Below are 6872 nucleotides of genomic sequence, written 5' to 3'. Positions count from 1 at the left end.
CAGCAGTGCTAACCACTGTGCTACCGTGCCGCCCGTGCGGTTTCAAGCGGTTATTGGATAGGCACATGGAGCACACTAGAATGATAGGGAGTGGGATAGCTTGATCTTGATTTCGAAAAAGGTTTGGCACAACATCGTGGGCCGAAGGGCCTGTACTGTGCTGTACTGTTCTATGTTCTATGTTAATTTCCACCCTTGCCTCTCTCAGTATTCTGGGGTAGATCCCATCAGGGCCTGGGGACTTATCTACTTTAATGCTTTTTAAGACACCCAATACCTCCTCTTTTTTGATATCAACATGGCCCAAAACATCTAAACATCCTACCCTAGGCTCCTCATCCATCAAATCCTCTCTTTGGTGAATACTGAGGTAAAGTATTCATTCAGTATCTCACCCATTTCCTCTGGTTCCACGCATAGATTCCCTCCACTATCCTTGAGTGGACCAACCCTTTCCCTGGCTACCCTCGTACTCTTTACATAAGTATAAAATGCCTTAGGATTTTCCTTAATCCTGATTGCCAATGATTTTCCATGACCCTTTTAGCCCTCCTAACTCCTTCCTTAAGTTCCTTCCTACATTCTTTATATTCTTCAAGGGCTTCATCTGTCCTAAGCCTTTTAGACCTTATGAATGCTTCCTTTTTCTTTTTGACAAGGCTCATAATATCCCTCGTTATCCAGGGTTCCCGATACTTGCCACATTTATCCTTCATCCTCATAGGAACATGCTGGTCCTGAATTCCAATCAACTGACATTTGAAAGATTTCCACATATCGGATGTTGATTTTCTCTCAAACAGCTTCCCCCAATCTACACACCCCAGATCCTGTCTAATGTTGTTGTAGTTAGTCTTCCCCCAATTTAACACCTTTGCCTGAGAACCACTCTTGTCCTTATCCACAAGCACCTTAAAACGAATGGAATTATGATCACTGTTCCCGAAATGCTCTCCTACTGAAACTTTGATCACCTGGCCGGACTCATTCCCCAATACCCAGTCTAATGTGGCTCCTTCCCGACTTGGGCTATTTACATACTGTTTCAAGAAACCCTCCTGGATGCTCCTTACAAATTCCTGCTCCATCCAAGCCCCTAGCAGTAAGCGGGTCCCAGTCAATATAGGGAAAGTTAAAATCACCCACCACAACAACCCTGTTGTTTTTGTATCTTTCCGAAATCTGTCTGCATATCTGCTCCTCTATTTCCCGCTGGCTGTTGGGAGGCCTGTAATAAACCCCCAACATTGTGACTACACCCTTTCTGTTCCTGAGCTCTACCCGTATTGCCTCAATGTTCTCCCCGTGTCTGCATGGGTTTCCTCCACGTGCTCCGGTTTCCTCCCACAGTTCAAAAATGTGCAGATTAGGTTGAATGGCCGTGCCAAATTGCCCCTTAATGTTAGGGAGATTAATAGGCTAAAGGCAAGGGGTTACAGGGATAAGTCCTGGGTGGGATTGTTGTCAGAGTAGCCTCGATGGGCTGAATGGCCTCCTTCCGCACTACATGTGTGGATGTATTGAAAGATAGAGGAAGATTAAAATGAGAGGTTTGTAACAGGGTGGAAATCAGGAGAGATTAAATGATGGAAGAGTTGGTCGTACGGGATCAAAGATAATGGGACAAAGAAAGAAAAAGATTTTAAAATGAGGACATTACATGACTGAGAGTCAGTGTAGGTCAGTGAGCACAGGGGTGACAGCGGAACGGGACTTGAGGCGAGACACAGGCAGCAGAGTGTTGGACAATCTCAAGTCTACAGATCGTGGAATGACCAGCCAGGAGTGTGCTGGAATAGTCAATTCTAGAGGTAACAAAGGTATGATTAGAGTCACAGAGGTTTACAGGCATTGGAAACAGGCATGATCGAGGGTTTCAGCTGCAGATGAGCTGAGAGGGTGAAGTCAGGCAATGTTACAAAGGTGGAAGTCGGCGGACTGAGTGACAGCTCACCTCAGGGTGAAATGTGACACCCAGGTTGTGAACAGATTGAATTACTCCCAGAGTGTTGCCAGGGAGAGGGACAGGGTCAGCAGCTGGGAAATGGAGTCTGAAGCAATGGCTTCACTTTCCCCAAGAGAGTAAAGGTTGCTCCAAGGGCCTTTAGAGGAAGTGCCCATTTGTAGCTGTCAGGCCCCAAGCTCTGGATTCCCCCTCTGAACATCTCCACTTCGCTTTCATTCCTTAATGAATGGCGGCACGGTGGCACAGTGGGTTAGCACTGTTGCCTCACAGCACCAGGGACCTGGGTTCGATTCCCGACTTGGGTCACTGTCTGTGTGGAGTTTGCATGTTCTCCCCGTGTCTGTGTGGGTTTCCTCCGGGTGCTCCGGTTTCCTCCCACAGTCCGAAAGACGTGCTGGTTAGGGTGCATTGGGCCGTGCTAGGTTCTCCCTCAGTGTACCTGAACAGGCGCCAGAGTGCAGCAACTAGGGGATTTTCACAGTAACTTCATTGCGCACTATACAAAGCATACCGTTCATAGAGAAGGAAAGGAGAGAGTGCAGAATGTAGTGTTACGGTCATAGCTAGGGTGTAGAGAAAGATCAACTTAATGCGAGGTAGGTCCATTCAAAGGTCTGATGGCAGCAGGGAAGAAGCTGTTCTTGAGTCAAAGAAGCTGTTCTTGGTTATAGAGCTGGAGAAGGTAGAAATAGAGAGGGATTTGAAAATAAGTTCCCCTCCAAACCACTCAACATCCTAACTTGGAAATATATCTCTGTTCCTTCACTGTCGCTGGGTCTAAATCCTGGAATTCCCTCCCTAACAGCATGTGGATGTACCTACACCACATGGAATGCAGTAGTTCGAGAAGGCAGTTGCAGGGGTGGTGGTGCAGGCAGATCTGATAGGGGTGTTTAAGGGGCTTTTTAGATAAGCACATGAATATGCAAGGATAGAGGGATATGGATCAAGGGCAGGCAAAAGGGATTAGTTTAATTTGGCGTTGTGTTTGGCACAACATTGTGGGCCGAAGGGCCTGTTCCTCAGCTATACTGTTCTATGTTCTATGTTAGGCTACTCACCACCACTTCCTTAAGGGCAATTAGGAATGGGCAACAAATGCTGGCCTAGCCAGCGACACCCACATCTCATAAAAGAATTTAAAAATGTATTCAGTTACCCCCTCTTTCAGTTTCAGCTCCAATAACAGCCCCCCTCCCCCACCTCCCACTTTGTTATCTGGGCAACCGTTTCTTAAGATATTTCAGCCAGAATCTGACCTTGCAATTATCCAAAATTCTTGTCAGGACTGATTGAGATTGTTGTTTGAATTCTGGAGCATGAATCTTCTAAACCTATCTCCCACACCTTGCTTCCCAATTTGACCCAGACCTATCTTTACAATCGTTCACTCGCGATGATATCCAACTCCAATCAACATTTGAATCCTTTGTTAGTATCTGGGCGGAACTTACACAACCTCCTTCAAATGCTGAGTCAGGCTGCAACGTAAACCTTGTTAGTCAATCACACTAGAAAAGAGAGACTTGCATTTCCATAGCTTCTTTCACAACTTTGGGAAGTCCCAAAGTACTTTTCAGTAATTAACGGCTTTTATTTGCAGTGTAGTCACTGTAGGAAGTGCAGTAGTAAACTGACAAACACTAACAAGATAAATGACCAGATAATATATGTTTAACAGGTGGATATCCATTCACTAGATTAAGAGCAGAAGACATCCTGTGAATCACAATGATTTTGTGACACTGTAATTCAGTGCAAATACCAGTTTCCACTCTTCCCTTCTGCATCCCTCCCTGTCCAGAAACCATTGTCTTACCTGGGAAAATCCCAGCTCTTAAGTACAAGACTCCATCACCTGCTCTCAACTCTGCAGCAAAATCTGTTTTACTTTTAAAGGGTCCTGTATGTCTAACATTGTCAATCTGTGTAGTAATTAGTGAAAGTTGGTTCAGGGATAATATTAGCCAGGACACTGGGGAGACTGCCCCCGTTTTTCTTCAAATTACCATAGAATCAGAATTCCTACAGTGCAGAAGGAGGCCAGTCAGCCCATCGAGTCTGCACTGACTCTCCGAAACAGCATCTTACCCAGGCCCGATCCCCATAGCCGCACGTATTTACTCCACTAATCTCGCTAACCTACACATCTTTGGACAGCAAGAGGCAATTTTGATTTGATTTATTATTGTCACATGTATTAACATAGAGTGAAAAGTATTGTTTCTTGCACGCTATACAGACAAAGCATACCGTTCATAGAGAAGGAAACGAGAGAGTGCAGAATGTAGTGTTACAGTTATAACTAGGGAGTAGAGAAAGATCAACTTAATGCAAGGTAAGTCCGTTCAAAAATCTGACAGCAGCAGGGAAGAAGCTGTTCTTGAGTCGGTTGGTACGCGACTTCAGACTTTTCTATCTTTTTCCCGAAGAAAGTGGAAGAGAGAATGTCTGGGGTGCGTGGGGTCTTTAATTATGCTGGCTGCTTTGCCGAGGCAGCGGGAAGTGTAGACAGAGTCAATGGATGGGAGGCTGGTTTGCGTGATGGATTGGGCTACATTCACAACCCTTTGTAGTTCCTTGGGGTCTGGGGCAGAGCAGGAGCCATACCAAGCTGTGATACAACCAGAAAGAATGCTTTCTATGGTGCATCTGTAAATGTTGGTGAGAGTCATAACTGACATATCAAATTTCCTTAGTCTTCTGAGAAGTAGAGGCGTTGGTGGGCTTTCTTAACTATAGCGTCGGCATGGAGGGGACCAGGACAGGTTGTTGGTGATCTGGACACCTAAAAACTTGAATCTCTCGACCCTTTCTACTTCGTCCCTGTTGATGCAGACAATATGTGGAGATGCCGGCATTGGACTGGGGTAAACACAGTAAGAAGTCTAACAACACCAGGTTAAAGTCCAACAGGTTTATTTGGTAGCAAATGCCACTAGCTTTCGGAGCGTGCTGCTCCTTCGTCAGGTGGAGTGGAAGATGTGCTCACAAACAGGGCATACAGAGACACAAACTCAATTAAGTTTGTGTCTCTGTATGCCCTGTTTGTGAGCACATCTCCCACTCCACCTGACGAAGGAGCAGTGCTCCGAAAGCTAGTGGCATTTGCTACCAAATAAACCTGTTGGACTTTAACCTGGTGTTGTTAGACTTCTTACGATGCAGACAAGGACATGTTCTCCTCTACACTTCCTGAAGTCGATGACAATCTCCTTCATTTTGTTGACGTTGAAGGAGAGATTATTGTTGCCACACCAGTTCACCAGATTCTCTATCTCTTTCCTGTACTCTGTCATAGTAAAAGAGGAAGTAGTTGAGACACTTCGTGGGCTACAAGTTCATAAGGAGAAAGTACGGTTGGCTTAAAGTTGATAAGTCATCAGGACCATGTGAGATACACAGGAGGATACTGAGGAAAGTAAGGGTGGAAATTGTGGAGGTGCTCGCCATTATCTTCACATCCAATATAGCATGGCTCCAGAGCCACAGCAATGTGGTTGACTCTCAACTCCCTCTGAAATGGCCTAGCAAACCACTCAGTTCAAGGGCAACCAGCAATGGGCAATAAATGCTGGGCAGCCAGTGACACCTATGCCCCATGAATGAATAAGAAAGACATACATACATTAACCTCATGATCCTCATTGACCCTGTGTTACCTGAGCAAAAAAACTCAAGTTAGTTAAACATGATTTGCCTTTAATAAATTTGTGCTGCTTTTCTTTAATTGTGATGTGGAGATGCCGGCGTTGGACTGGGGTAAACACAGTAAGAAGTTTAACAACACCAGGTTAAAGTCCAACAGGTTTATTTGGTAGCAAAAGCCACACAAGCTTTCGAAGCTCTAAGCCCCTTCTTCAGGTGAGTGGGAATTCTGTTCACAAACAGAGTTTATAAAGACACAGACTCAATTTACATGAATAATGGTTGGAATGCGAATACTTACAACTAATCAAATCTTTAAGAAACAAAACAATGGGAGTGGAGAGAGCATCAAGACAGGCTAAAAAGATGTATATTGTCTCCAGACAAGACAGCCAGTGAAACTCTGCAGGTCCACGCAACTGTGGGCGTTACAAATAGTGTGACATGAACCCAATATCCCGGTTGAGGCCGTCCGCGTGTGTGCGGAACTTGGCTATCAGTTTCTGCTCAGCGACTCTGCACTGTCGTGTGTCGCGAAGGCCGCCTTGGAGAACGCTTACCCGAATATCAGAGGCCGAATGCCCGTGACCGCTGAAGTGCTCCCCAACAGGAAGAGAACAGTCTTGCCTGGTGATTGTCGAGCGGTGTTCATTCATCCGTTGTCGCAGCGTCTGCATAGTTTCCCCAATGTACCATGCCTCGGGACATCCTTTCTTGCAGCGTATCAGGTAGACAACGTTGGCCGAGTTGCAAGAGTAAGTACCGTGTACCTGGTGGATGGTGTTCTCACGTGAGATGATGGCATCTGTGTCGATGATCCGGCACGTCTTGCAGAGGTTGCTGTGGCAGGGTTGTGTGGTGTCTTGGTCACTGTTCTGTTTGTGAACAGAATTCCCACTCACCTGAAGAAGGGGCTTAGAGCTTCGAAAGCTTGTGTGGCTTTTGCTACCAAATAAACCTGTTGGACTTTAACCTGGTGTTGTTAAACTTCTTACTTTCTTTAATTGTCCAGGTGACTATTCATTTTGGCCCAGATTATCATTTCTAAAGCTTTCCCACACTGAGATTAAACTGACTGCTCTGTAGTTTCTGGGCTTATCTGTACATCTTTTTTTAAACAAAGGAGTACATTTGCAATTCTCCAGTCCTCTGGCATCATCCAGGTGTCATAGGGGATGGGATGATTATGGCCAGCACCTCCACAATTCCCATCCTTACGTTCCTCAGTATCCTCCGGTGTATCCCACCTGGTCCTGGT

The sequence above is a fragment of the Mustelus asterias genome, chromosome 4, assembly GCF_964213995.1.
Source record: "Mustelus asterias chromosome 4, sMusAst1.hap1.1, whole genome shotgun sequence".
Lineage (NCBI taxonomy): Eukaryota > Metazoa > Chordata > Chondrichthyes > Carcharhiniformes > Triakidae > Mustelus > Mustelus asterias.
Note: the sequence above shows the minus strand (reverse complement) of the source record.